General features: G+C 49.5%; 1 pseudogene; it reads left to right on the forward strand.

Annotated features, from left to right (window-relative positions):
* Nucleotides 1-19,105, forward strand: part of LOC125079789 (RNA-binding protein with multiple splicing-like) — an 80,685-nt pseudogene extending 61,580 nt beyond the window's left edge.
* Nucleotides 19,106-22,133: the final 3,028 nt, after the last annotated feature.

Raw genomic sequence — 22,133 nt, forward strand, 5'->3', positions numbered from 1 at the left:
CTCCTTGTCTGCCCTTGGAACTGAGAGCCCTTTTGGCCCAGAACAGAAATAGGATGATTCCTTCTTAACTTTCCTGCTACCTCTGAGCAAGGCCTGAGGACCAGTTCTATAAGGCAACCCCACCTGGTGAGAGAAGAGGCCGAGCTGGGCCAGCTGTCATTTGAGGTTGCAGCCCAAGGGTGATGGGTTCTGCATTTAAGTGTATGCAACAGATGCACTTGACCCCCATCCTGAAGGCTTTCTGCCCCGTCAGCAGACTGTGCTTCTTGTTCCAAAGACAAGAGTATGTGGCCTCAAAGGCTGTCTTTTCCACTCATAGCTCAGCTCCTTGCCTTACAAGCCTTGGAGCCTCCGGTGAATGGGTATGGCCAGCCTGGGAACCCTGGTGGGGGATGAGAACGCAAACAGGTTCACTGAGTGGGATGTGGAAGGGGAAGCTCAGGTTACAGGCTTCTCATCACAGCATGGAAGAGACGCTTCATGCCAGAGGGAACCAAGGAAAAAATATTTCATGCCTTTTGGAAGCCTTTCAGCAGAGATTCTTCAACCAAGAGAACTGCCCGCCAAACCCTAGTGTTACTTCTTTTTTTTTTTTTTTAGATTTTATTTATTTATTTGACAGAGATCACAAGTAGGCAGAGAGGCAGGCAGAGAGAGAGAGAGGAGAAAGCAGGCTCCCTGCAGAGCAGAGAGCCCAATGTGGGGCTCGATCCCAGGACACTGGGATCATGACCTGAGCCGAAGGCAGAGGCTTTAACCCACTGAGCCACCCAGGTGCCCCCTAGTGTTACTTCTTTACCATCCTTCATTTTGACACTAGATCGGGGGCTAAGTGCAAGAACCCCCCTGTAGTGAGAGCTATTTCCTTCGGGGAGCTGTGCTACCCACGAAATGCAGTATCTCCTCATGTGCCCAGATACCCAGAACTGCCCTATTCTCCCATTTCACAGATGAGGAAAAGAACAGTGACAAACGCAGGGACCACCGCCAGTAGGAGCCAGTATTCAAATCCAGCTTCTGGTGCCTTTCTGAGTCATCCTGTTCTACTATGTTCAGCATCCCGGCAGAGAAAATGGGCTCCATTCAGACTTTTCAGAGCTCCGTCGATCAAATAAAAGATCTGGGGTCCTTCTGGTAGCATGCATGTTCTAACTGTAAAAACAGAGGTACATTTACAAATGGTAAAATGCCGTCGAGCCCCCTGCCTCTCCTTGGGCCCCCCACCCCATTCCCCTTCATGCCCTCTCCCGCACAGTACCCGGGATGTGAAAAGAAAGCACAAGAAAAGCAAAGCCTACTGCCTGGCCGTGCTTATTAGTGTGTGACCACAGTGATGCCCTTGACGTTTCTCAGAGGAAGGGGTGTGAAGGCCAAATCCACTTCGGCTCGTGAGCCCCTCTCTGCACAAAGGTTCGATTGAGGGGAGAGTGTCCGTTTATTTTGAGGAAACCAGTCCTGTGTCAGCCATGATCTGGGGGAGAAAAGATGTCCGTATGCCATGTGGGCAAGTCCCATCACACACGTGTGCACGTGCGCGCACACACACACACACACACAGTCTGGTTGTACGGACACTAGGAAATAAAAACTCTCCTGTGAGAAACAGTTTCATCACTCTCTTCAGCGGCCAGCTCTGTTGGTTTCCTACTGCTACTGTAACAAATTACTGCTAACTTTGTGGCTTAAAGCAACACAAATACATTATCTTCTGGATGTCAGAGTCTAAAATCAAGATGTCAACAAGGCTTTTGGAGGCAATAAGTGAGGCCCTTTCCTTTCCTTTTCTGGTGTCCTTAGGCTTCCCACATCCCTTCTCTGGAGCCCCTGGCCCGCAATCTGTCCCATTACTGGGACCTGTGTCTTCACGGCTCCTTACCCTCTCTCGCTCGCCCACATCTCTCTTCCATCTTTAAGGACCCTTGTGATTACAGTGGGTCCACCTGGATAATCTAAGATTATCTCCCTATTTTAAGATCCTTAACTTAATCACACCTGCACAATTTCTTTTGTCATGTAAAGTAACATCTTGGGGGGGTTGCTCAGGGAAGTAGGTCATGGAGATCTCTAGAGGACCATTATTCTGCCGTACACACCAGCACAGGCCTTTGTAAAAGCAGATAACACATGAGGTTGATTAATGAATTAATACACTGCAGGCATATTTTGGTCATTTGCATTACTACCAAAAGGACAGCAACTGATTCCAAATACAAAATTGGGACAAAGATTGAAGTTGACAAAAGGAAAAGGAGAGGAGGGAGAGAAGGGCATTGCAAAAGACATCAAGAACAAGTGTGTAGAAACACAAGGAAAACTTGCAGAGGAGAGGGAGAGAGATCTGAAGGAGGGTTGAGGGATGGAATGGTGCTCCAGATGGAGGGGACAGCACGGGCACATGCCTAAATGCAAGATGGGGCCCAGAACAGCTCTATCCTGTTGGTGCTGGTGCTGGTGGTTTGCAGGCTGGGCTCCTTGGGTAGACACTGAGCTCTCTGAGAGCCTGGACTGTGTCTGCACTTCCTTACAGCCCTGAGAGCTTAGCAGACCGACCCCTGCAGGCTTCCTCCAGCCTTAACTAGGGAGGCTGTAACCATTCAATATGTATGATTAATTGAAAAATTGGTTCTCGGCCATGCGAGCCTCTGTGCTCTCAAAGATTCTACTCCTGCTCTGCTTTCAAAGCCCGAGTGGAAGGGAGAGGGCCCTGTTGAGGCTGTCCTCGGGGGCTGTGGTACAGAGATTTAAACTTGGCCTCAGTCATGGTCAGCTCAAGCCCAGCAGCATTAGCAGCTAGCCTTACATACCTCTTACCACTCATCTTCCCAGCAGTCCTGCAGGCCAGGAACTAGTCTAATCCCCATTTCATGCTGAGAACACCGAGGCAGGGGCCTCCTCCTCGGATGCCCCAAATCAGGTCTGACACTTGCTCCTTGACGCGCTGCCGTCTCTTGGCGAGCAAGAGGCTGTCCTTCGTGTGACAGCAGTGACGTCCTCAGGGACATGGGTGAGGGTAACGGGGAATGTTGAACTCTCCATCTGGGGGTTTTGCCAGGGAGCTCCTCTCAGTTCCCGAAATAAATCCCTTCTTTATTCCATCTGCAAGAGTTTAATTCAATCATCTTTTCTCTTCATGATTCAACTTTATTCCAAAAAGGATGTGAGGAAGCTTAAAATATATAAGTTAATGCAAGGTAGTAACCTCTATGCAGTCAAGAAAGTCAGAGGAAAGGAGGCAGAGAAAGAGAGAGGAAATCAGGAAATTATTTCCAAGGCGATGAATACCATGAGCTGAGACGTGCTGCATGGATGTGGGCTCTAACTGTGGCTCTGAGCTTTCTCTAAAAGGGACTCTCAAAGTCCCAGATGTCTCTGACTGCTTTATAATATAAATATAACACAGCCTCTCCCAGGTAAAATGCCTTGTCGCTTGGAGATCTTTGTCATCGCCTGCCTACATCCAGTTCTCCAATGGTGGCCTTCAGTTTTAGAGAGGAAGCCCAGAGATCAACCAGCTTAAGAACAGATGTTGGCATTTATTCTTATAGTTCTACTGGTTGGATGGTTGGATGGACGGACAGACGGATGGACAGATGGATGCAGGGGTAAGAGCCCGAGTCTCCCTGCCTATGTGCCTGGACATGAAGTACCACTTCGGGCTCAGGTCTGCCCCTTCCCAGATCAGATAGACATAGCTGGAAAAGTTCCCCCAAGGGACTGAGGTCCACCCAGTGTCTGAGCTGAGGCTGTGAATGGAATCAGAGGCCTTAGGAAGAGAGATGTGTTTTTAATTTTTCTTTTTTATTATTGTTCTGAATATGTCTTCCTGTTTCTTCCCCAGCCTGTTTCTGCATCAGACAGGCCTTGGGTATGGGTGGATCTCCTGGAAAGTGCTGCCCTTGGCCTCCCAGGCTTGGTCTGTCCTGTTGTTTACTCTCTGATGGGGAGCTGGCTATCTCCTGCCCTGTCCAGGCTGTAGTCACGATGTCAGGATGCACTGAGTGGGAGGGCATCTGAGATCCAAGCCAGAACCCTACCAATAACCTTCCCTTGGACTTGAGGGGTCGCTACAACTCTCCCAGCCTGGCTTTTGCTGGGTTGAAGCAATTTTTATGGTTGTTAAGAGCCAAGCAGCCAGCGTTGGAATCTCTGCTGTTTACGGGCTATGTGACCTTTGGAATGTTAGTGAACTTTGCTGTGCCCTTGTTTCATCAATGATTATATATTACTTACCTCAAAGGTGAGGAATGAGGATTAAATTAATTAATTCATGAGGATTTATTAACATAGTGCTTGGTCCATGGTAAGCAACTCAATAAATGTGACATAAGATGGCTAAAAATTGCCCCCAATTGCCTTGCCCACCTATTAGATTTGCTGTAAAACTCAAATTAGCCATTCATTCATGCAATAAATAATTACTAAGTGCTTTCTACCTGCCCCACCTGGCCCTAGGGTCTAAAGGTGAGCCGCCTGCCTTTGGGGCCCTTTTGTAAGAGGGCTCTACAGACGCAGGTTGTCCACACCAGTGGGACGGGGGTGGTCTCACTCACATTTGAGCCTCTGAAGCAGACATCTTTAAAACATGACCAGCAACGCAGTCCTTCTTCAACTGGAGTTTATGCAGAACCCCAGTTGATAAAACCAGCAAAAATCCCTGGCAGCTCTGACTGGAGGGGGCTCCAAGGGGGCTGGAGTAGGGGGAGTGGTGACACTTCCAGGCTGCTGGCTCTGTGGCTCTCCACTCCATCCCCAGCCCTGGTGGCCCAGAAACCCTTAGGCTACTTAGAACACCAGTAGAAACCCTTGGACCTGGAGGGCCTTATGTCTGTCTTTGAGTTCCACACGTTTCTCTCTCTCTCTCTCTCTCTCTCTCTTTCTCTCTCCCTTCTTAATTATAATGCTTATTTTTAGAGCAGTTTTATTTTCATAGCAAAAATGAGGGGAATATCCTCCCATGTCCCCACATATAGGCAGCCTTTCCTGCTATCAACTTTCTGCATCAGAGTGCTACATTATTGCCCCAAAGGCAGTTTCCATTAGGGTTCACTCTTGGTACCCCATTATCTTTTAAGCATACATCCCATCGACGTGGTGGGTACACGTCTGAATGCTGGGAGCCCCCCAGGCACCCAGCTCCATGGGCCAGGTGGCGGATGTCATGCTGAGTGGAGGGGCCTGTAGCTTTCCTCTTCTCAGAGCCTCTGTCTGGAATTTCCCTCAGCTCCTTTTATACAATGGATTATGATCAGAACTTCCCTCAACCCCTATGTGCCCTCTGTTTTTTGGAACTTTTCCTTAAAGACCCAATCGGCCACCATAAAATTCTCATTTTTAACATCCAACATGGTCCTCTCCTTTGTGACTTCTGGACTACCTCCTGGACCATCTCTTCGTGCTCACAATTAACGTCCAAAAGAGAACCATAATAGAGTCACCAGGTGGCTGCATGCCCCAAACTGAGGAAAACTCAGAATTCATTGCCTGACAGGCTGGGAGGGTTAGTGCCCACTTGACTGGTTGACTTCCTTGACAATAAATACCTACTATATGCACACACACACATGCACACGTGCACATGCGCACACATGCATGTGGGCACACACACATGCACATGCACACGCACACACACCCACAGAGTTTTTCAGCACTTAAATGGATTTACATTCACATTTAAACTCCACTTGGGAAATTTTCCTCATCTGTAAAATGGGTATAACATAGCACCCCCTCATATGGTTGTTGTGAAAGTCAAACAAGATAATGCACGTAAAGTGCTCAGGCCAGTGTCTGGCACGGAGTGAATATTCAATTAATATTAGTTGTTTTCATACTTATTGCTATTATAAATGCATTTCATACACATATTATCACATATTTCTGAAACATACAGTGTTATAAGGAATCAGCTCGGAAAGGGACAGCATCAAAGGTGACAATGGAACGCTTCGTGTAGTTAGTGGTATTGGGCGCTTAATCACACTGACAGCCTTCGTGTATTGAAAGGCTATAATGTGCTGGGCACAGTGCTTCAAAAGCGATGTCAGTGAATCTTCCCGAAGCAACCATTAGGGTAGGCTTGTGGTTTTTTGGTGTGCTTTTGTTTTTTCCTTTCAGGAAATTGAAGCCATAAGCCTATCAGCTGGAGGCTCCAACTGCCTCTGTATCAGCCACTGGGGGACCCCGCTGTCGATACAAGCCCCTGGCCCGACCCCACATGAGCTCTGAGCTGTGTGTGTTCATGGTCCCCACTTTCTCTGACAGCCCACACAGAGCTACACAGCTCAGGGCCATCTCTCCTGACTGCAAAATTTTTATAAGCAGCACACAATGGAAACATTGGCACGGTGTTTTTCCCTATTTTCCAAAATAGAGCCCTGCACTATGTGGATGTGTCCACATGTAGTCCTGTGTGTCCCTGTCAGGGTCCAGAAGCCCAGGGCATGCAGCGTCCGGGTATTTCTGTGCGTGTGTGTTTAGTGTGGGCCCACCTCTCTTGATCAGTATTCAAAGATAACTGTTTCTGCGTCTGTGGATATGTGTGTGTGTGTGTGTGTGTGTGTGTCTGGTGTGTGGTCACTGTCGATCTGCTGGCTGCTCTGCTTCCCCCGGGCAGTGTCCACAGGCTCACTCCTCCCTGTGCGTGTGTGTTTGGAAGCCTGGGGCCATGCCCACCTCTCTCCCAAGGGTGTCCACAGATGCGTGTAAACGATCCCTCTCTTCTGTTGTTGAGATTCTCCTAGGACACGTTGGCCAGCAGAGCAGGGGGAGCCAGGAGAGGGAATGTTTAGTCTGGCAGGCCGGCCACAGGAGACTCCCTGTGGAGTACCCAGGCGGGGCGAGCCAGGCCCCAGGGCTGCTCCGAGTGCTCCGGTTGGTGGAGAAGACAGGGCTCTCAGAGGGACAGGGCGCTCCTGCTGGGGCAATGCTGGGCTCACGACAGCTCCTCTAGCAGGAGGGGCAAGCCGGCTCTTAGGCAACCCCAGTGCCACTGAGACGGGTTCCTTAACTTTTCTTATTTTCCTTTGCTTGATTCCTTTCAGTCCTCCGAAGAATGGGTTTTTGTGCTGGATTAAAGCTGGGTGAGCACCGGCATGAAGTCTGGGGTCTGGCAGAACTAGGACTGAATGCTGGCTCTGTCATAAACCAACCACATCATATGGGGATGGGGATGGTTACTAAATTTCTGAGCCTCAGTTTCTTTATCTGTGAAACAGGTATAAAAACAGTGCATTGCAGGCTTGTTTGGGAGCCTACGTGATGAAATCTGTGTCAAGCCCTTCTTAGGTTCTCTATCACTTCTTGTCCCCCTTTTCTTTGTGGAATTCTCTGGGTACCAGCTTGATGACCGGACCTGCAGGGCAATGCCATGAATTTCTAGCAGAAGAGCTATTTATTTCTGGTGACCTAGTTGAGGGACAGAGAGGAAGGCTCAGCTTTGCAAATGGCTTCTTTTGACTTGTTATAACTTTAGTTTAAACCCTGGCACTTGATGTTAGTGGGTGTTAGGAGGGCATTTTAGGAGGATGGTGGCAGCTGGACGAGGCGCAGGATGGAATTTCGGCAGAAGGCACGCACCTGCCTTCCCGACAGGAGTGAGGTTTCTGAGCTGGTGACCAGCCCATGGGAGATCATCAGGCTGTTCCTGGACTGGTAGTCGGGGTGACAGGCTACTTGCTGCATCACTGTACAAGGCTCTGGTGCTGTGAGGAACTGTTCTGGGCAGTGGGCATTCCACACTAAACAAGACGGATACAACCGCTGTCTTCCAGCCACTTCCCCTCTTGTGGATGAAGACACAAAAAAAAAAACCCCGCAGGAACCAAGAAAACCCGTATCAGCTAGTTTCCAGAACAGCAAGTGCTATGAAAAAGATTAACTATGGTAGTTGTGATAAAGAGTGAATGGTGAGATGTAGGGTGCCACTTAGATAAGGTGGTCCTGGGAAAGGTCCTGAGGAAATAGCTTTGGTTCAGACCTGAATGATAAAAAGGCAGAAAACAAAGATCTGGGGTGGGGGTGGGGAGGAGGAGGAGCTTCTAAAGTCCTCCTCTTCTTCAGAGTCCAACTTCAAGTCCTTACAGTGGGCTGTCAAATCCCTGTACAGTCTGACTTGCTTCTCTATTATTCTCCCCCAGGTCATTCCTCTCCAGCCATACTGGCACACAACCACCTCAGGGCCTTTGCATTTGCTGTCTGTTCTACCTGGAGCATATTCTCATGGATAGTCACCTGGCTAACTCAGTCCTTCTTTCAAGTCTTGCTTAAAGATCATCTTTTCCATGGGTTCTGGATTCTTCCTTACCCTTTGCTCTTTTTTCTCTTAGTCATCATCTTCTAATATTTAATTTACTTATTTATCCTTTATTGTCTTTGTCTCCCTTGTAGATAATAAGACACATAAGGGCAGGTATTTTTGTTAGGTTTCATTCTTTAATGTAAACAAGTACCTAGAACTGTGCCTGGGATATTATTAGGAGTTACTTAATAAATATCTGTTGGACAGATGATGGATGAATAGATGGATGGGTCCCTGGTGACTCAAGACTCAATCTTATCATCAGGAGAAGCAGTGAATATGGTCTGAATCTCTACCATGGGCCCAGCCATCTGCTAAGCTGTGGCAATGGGAAGCCCCAGATTTGATACAGAGATAGGACTGGACAAAGAAAAATCAGCTGAAAAAAACCTTGAGTCATGTTGAAGAGAACAGGGCACTGAAAGGAGTTACATGGTTCGGAGACCATGAGAAATCTGAAAAGGGGAGAGTTAGGGGAGGGAGAGGGGCAGAAACAAGTGGAGTAAGGAAGAGAATGGCCTCCCTGGAACCCAGGGTAGAGAGTTCCATCTTTCCATCTTGGCTAGAGCTGAGGGGCTGGGTGGCAGGAAGAAGATGGAAAGATCCACCACAGACACATACATGTGTACACACACACACACACACACACACACACACACACACACACACCCCTGACCACACATTCTTAAAATGCAGTCTCAAATGTCTGGCTATAGAAGCACACTGATGTTCCCACAGACCTGAATTCATATCCTGTGTCGTCTCCTTACTCAATATGTATCCTTTAGCAAGTGACCTAACAGTTCTGTGCCTTGTCTCTGATCCTGGGCTAAATATTCCCTACTTCATGAGAGTATTATAAGGCTAAAATGTGATAATCTGATCACTGAAAACAGGCTTTGGAGTCAGGCTCATGTTCAAATTCTGGTTCCAACTTTTGCAAGCTGTGTGTCCTTGGGAAAGTGACTTAACCTCTCTGTTTCTCAGTTTGTTTTCATTGTAAATGGAAATCACATCAACCTTATAATAAAGTTATGGAGATGAGATGAGACAATAAATGGAAAGTGTAATATGTGTCATTTATGATATGAAAAGGGTCAGCGCATAGTAGGGCCTGGCACTTAGTGGGCCCTGAGGTGCTAAAAAGATATTTGGAAAAGGTGAGGCTGGCTGAGGTATATAGGATCAGTTGGGGGCCAAGAGGCTCACACACTTGCTGTGCTGGGCTAGGACTTTGTGGTCTCAGGGACCATGCCGGCCGTGGGAGTGGAAGGTTGTCCATAGTGCAGTCCCCTGGCCGTGAGCCACAGGAGCTGCTCTGACCTATGCAGTCCCAGTTTGTGCAGTGGGACAGAGTGCCCCGGACTCTTCCGTGTGGCCTTTTCCCAAGTGGAAAGGTTGATCACCATTGTCTCTAAGGTCCCCTGCCACAGTTCCAGCCTACCCATCTCCTGGACTTCCTAGCAGACAGCCCAGCATAGAAGAAAATCTGGTAAGAGAGCAGGTGCCCTCCTGGGCTTCGGTCCCCCTGTCTGTGCCCTAAGGAGGAGGGAATGGAGGGGGATATTGGTTCTTCCTGCAGGGTTGAGCCCTTGGGCTCCAGAGTCGGGGAACCCCAGGGCCAATCCCAGCTCTACCTGGGCCTTGTTGTACAAGTTCCTTAACCCAAGCCTCAATTTCTTCATCTGTCCAAATGAGATCATGGTAATCCTAGCAACCATGGCTGTAAGGAGGCCTAAGTGAGTTTATTCCTGTGAAATGTTCTGCACGGGGCTGGTGCATGGCAAACACCCAATAAATGACGGCTCCTCTAGTCACCCGGGAGCCCTCCTGTTGCTGACACTCTTGGAGCCGGTGTGTCTCCCTCCCACTCTGCCCCGAGGGTTTGGCTCCCTGGATGCTCCCTGTCCTGGCCAGGAAGCTCCTTGCAGCCCAAGACAAGGGAGTTGGACTCATCAGGAAAGAGAGGAGCCAGTGGACATTATGTTCCTTCCCAGGAATGGGAAAGTGGGAATGTTCCTGGGCAAGGACTAGGGCTCTGGGGCGAGCTCGCCCGGGAACATCCTCCCCCCATTCCCTGCTGCCCTGAGCCCTGCTGGCCGGCCGTGCTGAACCCTGTGGGGAGGCAGGCGCATCAGAGGCAGCCGGGCCTGCCTGACTCCTGGCACATCTATGCATGCACACACGCAGTTACAGATATCCCCGTAGCCGTAGTCCTACACACACACGGTGACACACACCCACACCCACATGGCCGCGTGCTCATCTGTGTTCTTGTGGACACATGTAACCCACAGATCCTGAAGTCTGGGCCCTATTCACACACACACACACATGCATATACAGGGCATTTCTTCATTCCCACGTGCCTACCCATACCCACAAACACACTTGGATTTACCCGCACAATCGCATGGGGATTGGCACTCCTGAGCGCACTTACAGAAACACGCACACACGTATCCAGGTGCACCAAACTCCCTGGCCTTCCAGCCTTCTGGCAGCATCTGTCACTATACTCTCCAAATCAAACAGCTCACGCCCTGTCCCCTCTACCCCAAGAAGCAGCCTCTCCCCAGTACTCCCAGACGTTCACCTGTTCTAGCCCAGTGCATCGGTCTCCTGACCTTGTTCTCAGCACCCCCTCTCCCGCCCCATCATCCATCCTCATTCCACAGGGCCACTGAGGTTCTTGGGGCCCCAGACTCCTATAGGAAGTACATGAGTAGGCAAAAACAGCTCTGTCTTCTCAGAAACCAGGTGGCCGTTCGCTGTCTCCCTGTCCATGTGTGCCTCCTGCTCCATGCCGGGGCTCTGTCTTCCTTTCCCTTGTCGGCCTCCTCTCTCCCACGCCATTTCTGAGCCCACGCTCCCAGGGCCACTGCCCTGTCTTCACCCATCCCGCCTCTGGGCCTTCCAGGGAGCAAAGCTCAAATGTCATTTTAGGCAGACCCATTTTCCCTTCTGTCATGTTTCTCCTTCCCCTGCCAGGCCAACGATCAGAGAAGCCATCAAGGCATTTTCCTAGAATAATAGTAAGAAGAATAGTGATGTCAACAATAAAGCCCTGTAAAGCAACTCCCCCAAGGTTAACCATGCCTCTAAAAGTAGGGAGAAGTAGATGCTAGTGGTGTTCAGTATCTGTGGTATTTTTATCTTATGTACACACATACACACAAACACACACATACTCACGTACACACTCACACAGCAGGCTTAGAGAATTAGTTTTCTTTCTCCTGCTCTCCCCCTCTTCTCCCTCCCATCTTCACAACAGTTGCTGGAAATGGAGAGGCTGAGCCCCTAAATAGATCCCAGAAAGGCAAGGTGGGCTCAGGTAGGAAGGACAAATCCTGGTAGCAAAGGGGACATGGCAGAGGCTGAGCCGATCTGTTTCAGATAGTTCCAGGGGATCTGCCATCACACGAGGCACTTTCCTGCCTCGCACTGTTTGCTCTCAGCGCCTCCCCTATTATGGTCCCATCAATGGTCCCAGCTTTGCTGGTCCAAGCATCCCCTTTTCAGAAGCCCTCACCCCTGTCAGTCCAGGAGGACTCTCCCATTCTGTACTCCTATGGGCTGTCATGGGCACTTTGGATAAGGTTTCCTCCACCTCCTGGGTTGTGGGGCTGCCATGGGGGCCCCTCTCTCTCTGTCTCCCCAAATCTGTTGTGAGCTCCTGAGGAATAGGGCCCATGTTCCCCCACCTTGGAGCCCCTAATAGAACCACATAGCCTGGCACAAAGAACACTCAATAAATTACATATCTTTATCTTCATTTCTCTGGATCTGTATGGGATAAATATCTACACCATCTCTATCCATACTCCTCTGCGAAGTAGTTTAGAGCAGGGAAGGCTGCCTGGTCCCCCCAAAGGTCCTCCACCTAAACAACAGGAAGCCTGATTTCTGGGTCTGCCTCTACCACTTACTGGCTTTTTGACACGGGATAGATCATTTCGCTTTTTCAGATCTCTGTTTTTTCATGTTGAACAAGGAAAGGCAGGAGTTGAACGAGGACAGTGGTTTTCAAACTGGATTCTAAGGAACCCTAGGGTTCCAGAAAGATATGACGGAGAGCACAGCAAGAATGGAGGAAGGCAAAGGCTGCTGGCTGGGGCCTGCGACTACCAGGGCGGCGCCTCCTCCTTCTGTTTTATCCACTACAGTTCCCTACAAGATTACAGTCTGACAAAGGGTCCTGTTGCTAAACAGGGAAAAGGAGAACTGTAATGCCAGCCTCGATGCTGCGACCAGGTCTTTCCAGCTCTGACAAGCCAGGATTTGTCACCTCTGTCACCCTGTAAAATGCCCATGTAGAGAGAAAGCAAAAATAATTCTTTCTTTATGGATATAGGGCTATCTTTCCTTTTGTTTCTGAAGTCGGTGACCACCTTTACCTCCCCACCAAGACTAGGGTGCTCTTATAACCTCCTCTTGCCCAACGTCCTCACGTAGCAAATGAGGACATTTGAGAATGTCACTCTTGGGGTTTCTAAGGAGACCTGTATTCAGTGAGTGATGAAGGCAAAGCCTCCCCAGCATAGAGCATGGCCCCTGGAGAGTGTGCTCTAAGTGGTGGCTCTGGTGACCCCTGGAGCCCCCAGAGCCTCTCTGGGCATCATGCCTGGCTCGTGGCTGGGGTTTGCAACCCGAAGGTGAAGATGGCTCCGTGATTAGGAAGCAGTGTGTTGTGAGACATCTAATTAGCCATCGTCTTCCTGGGAGACAGCTCAGTTGTGTAATTTTTATTTCCATATTTTATACACCCTCCATCAGCAAAAGAGACCCGAGCCAATCTTTCACCAGCCTCACTGTTTGTTTGCATTCCAGCTGTGCCAGTGGCCCCTTTCTAGTCTTTCCACGGTTCCCACCCACCGGGGAACTTGCCTCCTGGCAGGCGGGGTAGAGGTGCAGGGAATAACTCTGACATGTTGCTTCAAAGACCCATCTCCAAGACCAGCACACTGAGAGCAGCCGTATTGGTTGGATTTCCTGTTTGTCTGGCTTGGTGGAGGGTGACTGCATACCCATGTACTGTAGGGAAGGGGTGTATGGCATGGAGGACGCTAGGTTCGACATCAAACGGGACCCACCTTTGTCTAGCAATTTCATTCACCTCCCGGAGCCTTGGCCTCCTTCTCAGTTAAACCGGGAACCTAGTACCTTTCGTTAGGAGGCTGTTGCAAGGCTCTGTCCTTCAACACGTATGCCCTGGGTTCCTCTGGATGAAAAGATGTTCGTGGTAGAGCTTTGCAAACCGAGAGTGCTGTCTCAATCGGATTATTCTCACAATTGCCGTCTGCCCTCGATTATTCAAGGAGGTTTTATCAAGTTTAGATGATCCAGACTCGTTATTATGAGAATATTAGACTGGCCAAGCCCTTCCCGCCTGCTGTTCCCTGTCTTGTGGTTTTCACCTTGGTCAGTTCAAAAAGGCTGATTCCTTAGAGCAAGCCCAGTAGGGAGAGACGTACATCCTGAGGTTATTATCGATGGCAGTTTTTCTCTCCCATTGGGATACACACTCAATCTCTCTCTTACTTGGGCATCTAAGTAAGACTTGATAGGTGCTATAAAAGAAATATAAGTCAGATTCCTGACTTCCACGGAATCTCTCTAATCGGGAGGGCAGAGATCCTGTAGCAAGTACTGTTTTTATGAGCAAAGTACTTCATGGACAAAACACTTATCCTCATATGCTTCTCATCTGAACCTTTTAAGTGGATATTATTAGTCCCACTTCACATACAAGAAAACTGAGGCCACATAGCTGGTAAATGGGACAGCCTGAATTTGCTGCCTCCCTTTGACACTGCACCAAGACTGCCCTGTATCCATCTCCCCCTCCAGACGCTAAGCTCCTCGGGGTCAGGAGCGATCTCTTCCCATCAGAGTGCCTGGTAGAGGCCCCCTCTTCAGATGCTGACCACTGAACTAGCTCATTCTGAGGCCCAGACTCCTCCCAGTCTCTCTGCATTCCCCTCCCCTCCTAGTCACATCCCAGAAGGACCTCTGCCTTCCCGATCTGCCTGCCAGCAATTCAGGGGCCTCTGCACAGCTGCCAGGTTGTTGAGGCAAGCGAAGGCTTGACCGGGGCCCGGGGCTCCTGGCCGAGCTCCTGGATCTGTCTTCCCAGACAGAGGGGAGGGCCCTGGCATGCGGGACCCTGGGCCCTTACCTGCCAGCAGAGCCGGGGGCCACTCACCCTGCCAAGAGGCTGCGCCACTCACAGCTGCCAGTGGAGACAGAGCCCGGGAGGCCTGGTCAGTGGTGGCCTGGGGGTTGAGAAATGTGCTGGCTCCAGTCTGACTCCTTCATCTGAGAAACAGGGGAACCTGACCCAACAGCTCAGTGTTTGTTTCTCCAGAGTCTGGAGCAGCCATACAAATCAGGCCTGCCTGACAGAGCCTGGGCCCCGGGGAAAAGTGACCTGTTTCTTTACTCTCTCCTTCAGCCCATGTTCAACTTCTGAATGTTTTGCTCGGACCAGGACTCATGGGCAGGCCTCATATCTGTGCAGGGCCAGGCCCTGGGTGTCCCGGAGAAACTAGGCATGTCTCACTTCTGCATTTTCCCACTGAGATGCACTGTGTCCCTGCTCAGAAGACTGACAGGCCTGGGTTGGAGTTCAGCTCTGACAAATACCAGCTGTGTGGCCTTGGGCAAGTCACTTAACTTCTCTGAGCCTGCTTCTTTATTTGCCAGATGGGGGTAATAACAGCAGACTTCCAGAGTTGTGAGGACAGATGCACCGAAATAATACATTTAAATTGCCTAGCACATGGGAGAGCTTTAAAAAGTTACACTCAGGAAGCCAAGGCTTCCTGACTTTTTCTTGCCTCTCACCTGTGTCTACAACATGCAGAAAACCCTGAGCTCTGGCTTCTACACCAACCACAGTCTAGCAAGTTTTCTATGTGGGCTCCCGCACAGCCTGGGCTACTGCATCTCACTGTGCCCCTATTGACCTCAACACATACAAGGGAGGGAGGGGGCACTGTGTGAATGTCCATTACCAAGAAACAGCCCATTCACAAATCTATGTGTTAACATACTCCATCCATCCATTCATCAAACATTTATTACTTCTACCCTGGGAAGGGACCCTGAGAATGCAGACATGAACAAGACACAGTCCCTGCCCAGAATCTAGTTACTAGAGCAGGTGGACAAATGAAGAGATAAGATTCCATGGATAGGGGACATTAGTAGAAGAAAAGTGCAGAATTATGGGGTACTTCAGAGATGAGGCTCCTAACTCACCCTGGAGAACCAACATAGGCTTCCCAGAAGAGGGGAGGCTAGGGTTTAACAGGGCAATTAGGGGTTTTCTAGGCAGAAAATAGAGAGAAAGATGTTGTAGGGAGAGAAGACACACACACACACACAATGGCCTATGGGCTAAGAGAACATGCACGTGAATTAGAATGTGCCAGCTACCATAACAAATGTCCCCAAGTGTCAGTGATGTCACACAATCAAGCTCTGTTTCTTGATATTGCAAAAGGTCCAGCACTGGTGTTCCCAGCTGGGTGGTTCTAGCTACTCTCTTCCCAAGATGATTCAGGGACCCAGGCACCTTCTATCTATGACCCTGCCATCCTTTAGAGCCTCAGAATCCATCACTGTTAGCCATGGCTCCAGGAGGAAGTTGCCTTTTAGCAAGTACAGAGTAGTATCTCCATCAGCCTGGGTGAAAAGTTGAGTTGAGTTGAGGAAAGTGGGAACAAATCAGGTAACAAATTGGCAAGAGATGCTGTCTTACTGGGCAGCAAGACCAGAGTGTTGCAGGTGAGACAAACCAAGCTAAGGAGTCTGGGTTTAATCCCCAGTGTAGTGCAGAGTCATCAGAAATGTTGAAGCAGGGGAGTGATGTGATCGGATTTGCTTTTGAGACTAATTACTCCAGCTGCAGTGTGGAGGAGAGATTGGAAGAGAGAGATTGGGGGCAGTGGAACCAGTAAGAAAGGCAGTCTGCTGATCCGGGCAGTCTTACCTTAAGGATAGCAGGCAGGTGGGGGTTGGCAGGAAGCCAGGGGGTCGGAAGTCATCCTAAGAGGCTGTCTGGGTCATCGACTGGCATCTGCATTGCTGCAAAGCTTCAAACAGCTCTTGGGTCCATATCTAGTTCAATGGCTAATTGAACCTCATGCTCGTGAAATTAGGGTCAATACCGGGCAGCTTGTTTGAGTGCTGTTCCCACCAGCCTGAGTCTCATCTATTAGGGACGTGGTCAATAGATGTGGACAACACATTTGCCAGCTCCTGAAGGAATCAGACATGTTTGTGTTGTTCTCTGAACATCTGCATCTTTCTATCTGGGTCAGGCTCTGTTTTCCAAGCCAGTTTCTCAATACCTTTGTCTCCCCTGAGGGAAGCAAGGACTTGCCCTGAGTATCGCTGGGAAGATGGAGATTTGCTTGCCCTTGGAAAGGAGCTCTGGATCCACAGCTGTCTGTCCTCCAGAAGACCCCCTGTAACTCAGGGGCACATCACCAAGAAGGGGCTCTGTTGCCCATAGTCCTTGAGCCCAGGAAGCTGTTCGTTTGCTTCATGCTGGGAAAAAGAAGAGATCCAAGTCTCTGCAAGCAGTTCTTTTCTTGAAATCTTTGGGCCTTTCACTTCTCTGAAGGATGCTGGAATTTCAGGTTGTCCCACACCTTCTGGGCTAAAATACAAGACCTGGTTGGTCCAGATCCACGTGTATAGACCCACACCCTGTGAATGTGGCAATGACTTTCCTCTTTAAAAAGGGAAGCTTCAGCACTGCAAGTTGAAAATATTCAAGTGGGTCAAATGTGGTCCAGGGCAGCCCAGCCATTCCCAGCGGAAGCTTCTTTGAGGTAGCAGGTGGAAGGACTTCCAAGCCTCCTTGTTTCTTCTGTCTATCCAGGAGTTCGGCTTTGGTCTCCTGGCTACATGAAGGGCCATGACTTCTAGCCTCTGTGTTCTTTGGCTACCGGCCTTACATCTGCCTTCAGTCTCTGCATTAGTCCCAGCTTACCTCTGTGGTCATGACCCCCTGACGCTGTTCCCTTTCCCAACCGAGCCTGCCCATACACATGTAAGGTGATCGGGGGTCCTCTGTAACTGGTGGGGGTTTTGTTCTCTTTGTTTCCAGAAGACTTCTTAGGCTAGACTAGCAAATTGGCTTTTATTTCAGTAACAAATTTCTGATGAAATAAAAGTAGCTATCATTCATTGAATACCTACTGTGTGCTAAACATTCTATATATGTTATTTTATGAAGTCATCCCAGTAATCCTCGGAGATACATATGGCTACCCCACTTATAAGGGATGCTTATAGGATTGTATGCTTCATGTCCCCCTTTCCAGGAGCCCCTTCTGCAAATCTGTAGGGTTTCAGCAGGAGCTACCTGGTTTCTGCTGGATCCCCACCACTGGCGCCCTCATAAGTGATCTCAGGGTAAGCACGTGACAAAGGCGTCACCAGCTTCTTCCCTCGCTGGGAAGTCTGGTGCTGGGACTGAAAGAAGGAGATCCGTTTCTCTCTCAATGTCTGAGCAGTAATGGGTAAAATACAGGGACCTTCTGTAGCCATGCTTTCTACCACATGAATCAAAAAAACAAGCCTTGGGCTTGAGAAAGCAAAACTTTCTGGAAGCAATAATGTGGTAGAGTGAGATAGATGTGGTGGGGTGAAACCGAACAGGCTTTGAAGCCTCGCTTTGTCAGTTACTAACCATGTGGTTTGGACCAATGATACTAATCCTACTATTATCCAACACTTATTGAGTCCTTGCTACATACCAGGCATTATTCCAAATGCCTTGTACGCAGACTTACATATACTCTACATGTGTCCTCAGAACAACATAAGGTGGTTTCTATTATCATCCCACAAGGAGACTTTTTACCCATGAGGACACAAGGGCCCGGTGCAGTTATCAATGTGCCTGAATGTACACAGGTGGTTGATTGCATCTCTTGAGCCTTAACCTACCCATCTGGAAAGAGAGAGAGCACTGGCCCTTGTGCAGAAAGGGATTTACACAGCAGGCTGAGACTGCCATCCTTTCAAAGGTTGGCCCTCGTTTGGAGGGTTTCTGGAGGGCTCCCGCTATTCCTTGATAAGGGAAGGGTGGCTCTTCGTGCCTAAAAGAAATGTGCAAACAACATGGCTTTTGCTTAGGGACTCCTGACACATCTCTCTGTTGGTCCTGTTGCATAAAGGAGAGGGCGAAGTAGATTCATTGCTTTGGAGAGGGTTTGGCCTCCAGCAGTGGGTACGGAACAGATCCTCTGTGAGCTGCCCCATGGGGAGAGGGTATGGCCCGCGCCGCAGAGGCCTCTGGAGCCCTTCCACCGCCACAACCATGACTATTTTTACTCCTCAGATCATTGTACTTTAGGACTGGCATCCTACGTAGGATGGCAAAATATTTCTAGATATTTTATCTGCAAAGGAAGTATTTATTTCAAGAGGTTTTCCAGCCTTTTAATAAGGTTGTGCGTGGGGAGGACACTTTCCGTTGCTGTATTTTTAGGTTGCTTCTCTGGGAAACTGAGCACCACTGGCCCGCAAATGTCGACGAAGCAGAAAGAAACCCGTTGCTGATAGAGGCATTCATGGTCTCTTCTTTCATTCTCAGAGAAGGACATGGAGGCCCGGAAGAAAGATATTCTGGGTGTCTCGAAGGCTGCCCATGGCCGAGTGAGGCCTGGCTACGTGGCTGGCCACGATGATCCCCCCCCGCCATGCCCGCCCATCGCCACCAGTCCAGTGGAGCCAGGGGACCCCACCCTGACCGACCAGCCTTGTGTGCTCGGGAAAGTGGAATAGGAAGGGGGGAAACGTGGAGAAAGGGCCCAACCATGGGATCCCCTCCCAGAAACGGGCAACAGAGTGTAGACATTCAATTCCATCTAAGACCTGGTTGTCCGCCGTGGGATAATTTATCTGAATTCAGCAGGGCTGAGAGGAAGGAAGAAAAGCAACTAATGGCCTCCTGCTTGTTCATCAAAATCAGTGCATTTATGTAAATGAATCCAGGTCTAGAAGTGCCAATAAAAATGACAGAACCCACTAAGCAGGTTATTGAATTCAAAAACACCATTTGGGCTTTAAAACATCTAAATGGTTCAGAGCAAAGTGGGACTTGGAGCTGAAGTTATCCATTTAACAAATTCCATCTCATAACTCGGTCATCTGGAATGGTATTTCCCGAAGCGGAGCTATTAATAGTAGGTATTCTGGGAAGAAAGTTTGCTTTGGTCAATAAGTTTAGGTAATGTACTAGTCAACAAAGTTGAGTGGGTATCTTTACTGCAGAACTTGTCAGAGCCTGTGTATGTGCATTGTGAAACTCCAAGAGAAGGTTGTGGTATAGTATTATAACACACACGTATACATATATGTATCATCTAAGTATCTTTAGTGTGTGTGTGTGTGTGTGTATGTGTGTGTATGTATGTATATATATATATATATACATATATATATAAAAAACACAAATAACATACATATAATGCTGTACTTTGTAATATACAGTATTGCCCAGACTTATTCACCTGAGGATCTCTTGCTATGAAGCATCTTATGGGACCATCATTTCAGGGCCTACTTTAGGAAACACAGTTTCAGATTGTGTTACCCTCCCCCCAGACCTAAGACAACAGGGGTAGGCTTTAGCTAGCTTCATTTTCTAAGCCAGGTGGCTGGGTTGTGAGCTAAGGGATGCAACAATAGGGCTTGAAAAAGATGACAGATTGACTTTTGGTCCTTTGGGGACTCTCTAAACTGGGATGTGTTGAAGTCCAAGACCCGCACCCAGGTGCTGCCCCTGTGAAGGGACATCGTGGGGCTGACGGGGCTCAGCACACCCAAAGGACATTTCTCCTGGGTTCACTGCTGTCTATCAGGCTGTGGGTAGACGGCCCTGTAGCTCGTCTGCTCACCATCCCAAGCCAGCAGGGGCTGATGACCTCCTGGTGGGCCAGGCGTCCATTTAAAGTCTGGGGGACAAGGATCTCGAAGGTCTCTCCCAGCCCTGGGATTTCCGAGTGCAGGTGGTTTGACCTTGTGAAGTGGACCGATGACGGCTTTGTCCAGTCCCCTTCCCTGCTACATTCAGCCCATGAGCAAGCCCCTCACTTCTGCCTACAAAGGAATCTCAAATCCACCCTTCTCGGTCTACTTCCCCTGCCACGATGCTAGTCCAGGTGACCGTCATTGTCTGTCTGGAGTACTGCAGTGACCTCTTAGCAGGTTTCTCTGCTTCTACTTGTGCCCTCTTTTAACCAGTTCTGCACAGTGATCAGGGAGTTCAGCCTCTTGGCAGAAGGGCACTTGCCTCCCTGTGACCCACAAAGCCCTCCCTGAGCAGACACAGCAGGCCCCCAGCATCTGCCGGCGTGTGCACTCGAGGTGTGAAACACAGTTCCCTCTGCTCCTCATGGGACTGGTCCTTCTCACCCTTCAGGTGGGGCTCAGATGTCACCTCCTCAAAGAGACGTCTGTAGCTACCTTATTGAGAGGAACACAGCCTTCCATCCCCAAGCGTGTACTCATGCTCTCTATGTTTCTGAACACTTGGTCTGCTTTCTTCCTAGCACTTAGAATAATCTGAAATATCAGTTTTACTTACTTACCACCTGACCTGCCTCCCCCATCTGTCTCTCCGGTTTCCATCTAAAATGGAAGTTCCCCAGAGGCAGAGACTTTGTGTTGTTCGCACTGTATTCTCAGTGAGAACAGCGTGTGGCAAAGAGAAGGTACTCACCAATGCTGGTTGAATGACTGAATTTCTTAATAACCACTTCATGTATGTGGGGGGACAGAGGGGTGGAAGGGACAGGAGTTCTCTCGCTTGCAAGCCTTGGGTGCAGTGCAGAGGCCACACAGAACCCCATGGGGCCCCCTAGGTCCCCACTTTCCCACAGTGGGCTGCAACCCCGGGGGTAGCTCTCTCCAATTCCCACCACTCCCTTCAAGTGTCAGCCAGCCCTGCCCAGTGACACTCCTAGGAGTGGACCAGTCCATGAAAGTTCTGGGCTGTTTGATCCGACCTGCACCGAGAGACAGAGCCCTTTCCCCAGTGTGCGAACTGTTCAGCACAGGGTTAGGAGACCTTCCTTCCCAGAGGGCTTTTTGAGCAGAGAGACTCTCATCCTTCTGGGGCTGTGTAGGACAGACTTCCATCTGGGGATGGTGAGTGAGAGAAGAGAGGGACGCGGATGACCTCAGGAGTCAGGAATCGGTGGCGGCTCCACACTTGTCGGACCTGGAGTTGCACTGCTGGGTTCTGCTGCCTCCTCACCGATGGCTCCGATGGCTCCCTCTCCACCTGGGCTCTGGCTGCGCCAAGGCGCTGTGCGCTGAGTTGACGGCTTTGATTAAGGAGCTTTGATCTCTGTGGAGCATCTCGGAATAATATCTTTTCTCTCAGCATCTGCGCCAATTCCCAAAATAGTTTAGCCCAGCCAAGCAGGAGGGGGGCTGGATTGCCACGTGTATTATATGAGAGATTTAAAAAGAAAAGGCAGCTGCAAACAGTCAGGGGTGTGTGTGTGTGTGTTTGTGTGTCTGTACGCACATTCGTGTTACTGTGGGCACCCAAGGCCCCTGGGAGATGATTACCATGCTACCAGTGTGCACCGGGCCCTGTGTTCACAGTGGTTGCCCGCTGGGAGAGGTGGCCAGATTGCAGCAGTCAGCCCCTTGAATCAAGAGGCAGTTCTGTGGGACAAACAAAAACATCAAAGACCTTTGTTTCTATTTACTTGGCTTTTGCTTGTTTTCATGAAGACATTTGGAAACCGTAGGCCAGGTTGCCTGCTGCACGGCGGTCTGTCTGGTGTGGGTCTGGGCT

The sequence above is a fragment of the Lutra lutra genome, chromosome 10 (genome assembly GCF_902655055.1).
Source record: "Lutra lutra chromosome 10, mLutLut1.2, whole genome shotgun sequence".
NCBI lineage: Eukaryota > Metazoa > Chordata > Mammalia > Carnivora > Mustelidae > Lutra > Lutra lutra.